Here is a 2902-nt window from a genome sequence, read left to right on the forward strand (position 1 = left end):
GACCATCACGGTCGACCGCGAGAACATCCGGTCGACCGTCACGGTCGACCGCGAGCCTCTGAAAAACTTCCTGAATCTCTGGACTCAGGGGCGGTTGACCGTGGCGGTTGACCGTGGCGGTTGACCGCAAACAGATATATGCCAGGTGACAGGTTTTGGGCTGATTTTGAAATTACATTAAAAATATCAAATCAATTCCAAAAATTGTAAAACTTTGGGGAAAGTTTCAAAATGATGAAATAAACATGTTTAAAAAGGAATTTTTAGAAAATCAATTTTTGTTTGTGTAAACTCCCTGTTTTTGAAAAGTGTTCAAAAAATCTGTATTTTCATGAACATAAAAATTAAGATATGACTTGTAAATACATATATATATATATATAATATATTGAGCTTACATATAAACATACGATATATATAAGCAAACTAAACTTATACCTAGGTGAATGCACACACATGAACTTGAATCTTTAATGCTTGATTATCGTGTGTTGAATTACCTGAAAAAAAAACAAAACAACAAAAACTAGAGAATAGATTAGCGATAAATTCTTTGACAAATCATCATCAAAACTATAGGGCCAATAATCTCCCCCTTTTTGATGATGGCAAATAATTTATTTAATGATATGAAATACATATTGATAAACCACATATAACATGAATAAACTATATTAACATGAATTCAAAAACCATATATTAAACCACATATCATAATATTCCATCAATATGAATTAAACATTATACTGAACATCAATATGTAGATTTTCTCCCCCTTTGACAACATCAAAAAGGAAAAGAAATATAAATAGGAGTAACGCTCCCCCTGTATTCAAGCACAGATAATAACCAAGTGTATGGACACAAAAGCTCCCCCTGTCAATTTGCATAAATGACGTATAAAGATCATATATAGGAGCTAAATAATCATAATCATAATCATTCATACACATCCATAAACATTTGAAATTTAAAGTCCAAACCAAGCATAAAGCATCATTAGCAACATGTTTTCACAAAACCACATATTTGTTTTCACAAAACAAGGCATAAAATATTGTTTTCACCATACATTGTTCATGATAAACTAACATAACCACAATAAACCAAATTAGTCCCACAAAACTACATTGTTTACCACACAAACCATACATAATTTGTTCCATAATAACACATAGTTTTCCACACAAACCATAGAGTTATTACAACTCAAAATAAAACATAAGTATCAAGTTTTCTTTCACCAAAACATAAACATCACCATAAGCATAAAATCCAATAAACTCCAATAAGCAACAAAGTCAATCACCACCATCATCAGATCCGGAGCCAGATCCCGAACCAGAGCTAGATGCAAATCCTTCATCAGAGCCCTCATCAGAACCAAAGTCAGAAATGGAAGAGGGATCCGGAATCCTAAGAGACTGATGCTGATAAGATAGAATAGTCCTAACGTCCTTCTGAATAGATGAGATCTGAGTCTCAAGTCGATCCAATCGGGCACAGATATCAGAAGTGGAGGAGGTGGAAGCTCTAGACCGAGAACGGGAAGATGATGGCTTAGCAGGATCAGATAAGGAGTCAGAAAGTTGCATACGGGAGAGAGAGACTCTATCAAAGTATTTCTTACTCGGATCAACTTTGGGTTCATTGGATAGAGCAACACCGAAGTGTTGGAGAATGAGGGTGATGAAGCTGCCAAAGGGAAGAAATTTGTAATGCTTGCATGCCATGCTCTTAAGAAAAATATTTGCCCAATTCACTTTTATTTTGGCAAAAATGGCATAAACAACATTAACCTTATCAGGGGCAAAATGATCAAAGCTACCGGTTTTGGGAATGAGATTATGAGCAACAATACGAGCTATGATTTTAGCAGTGGGATTGAGTGATTTGTTGTTCATAGGATAGGTGCAACCGGGCTTAAACAAGATATCGTTCACAGCCTGATCGGTGTGATCGATAGACATAAGCTCAACGTCACTTGTTGGAATCTTAAGGATTCCCGCAAGTTCGTCGACAAAAAAAGAGATCTGAATGTTCTTAACAGATGTGGAGATGGTTTGAATACCATCGGTAGAAGTGGTGACAGACAGGTTTGCATAAAATAAATAGACAAGGAATGGGTAATAAGGATCTTTACGTTCCACGTCTAGCAGCTTATGCAAACCAACAACATACAGAATATCATGAATATCATACATGGCTAGTTCCTCATATTTGATATATAGAGTAGGTAGGATTTTCAGTTTACACAGTTCCTTATATTTCTTAATAAGGGGTTTGAACAGAAGATAATCCTCATAGTGGGAGGCAATGGAAGATGAGGAACCAGACTCAGGCTTAGATCTTTTCTTAGGAGGCATTGTGACAGATATGATCAATTAGGGTTTGAATGAAATTAGACAGAAATTTAAAACCCTAGAAATGAAAATAGAGCACAATAAGTACAAAGGAACAAACCCTAAACCAAAAAAGCATAAGAGTGAGATGAGAGATTACCCAGCAAATTTCCAACACGAAAATTGATGAAAGGATGGTCGCGGTCGACCGAAGATGAGCTGCGGGCAACCGAGGGAAGAACTGCCAGATTTGGGGAAAATTTTTCGAATGAGGAAGAAGAAGAGGATCGGATTATAAGAGGAGAGGAAGGAATGGCTTGGATCGGTTCAAGGATGAAATCAATGGTGGTGATTCATTTGGGTTAAGAACAATATCCATAAATTAACCAAAATCCGAAATCAAAACAAAATCGACACAGAAAAAATTCTTGCGGTCGATCGCGGTGGTCGACCGTAACAACTTCCAGAAACATCGACGGTCGACCGTGGCGGTCGATCGCGAGAAGAATAAAAGCATAGTCATATTAAAATCTGGATTTTGAGAGAAATACAATTTGGAC

This window comes from Asparagus officinalis, chromosome 7 (assembly GCF_001876935.1).
Source record: "Asparagus officinalis chromosome 7, Aspof.V1, whole genome shotgun sequence".
Classification (NCBI taxonomy): domain Eukaryota; kingdom Viridiplantae; phylum Streptophyta; class Magnoliopsida; order Asparagales; family Asparagaceae; genus Asparagus; species Asparagus officinalis.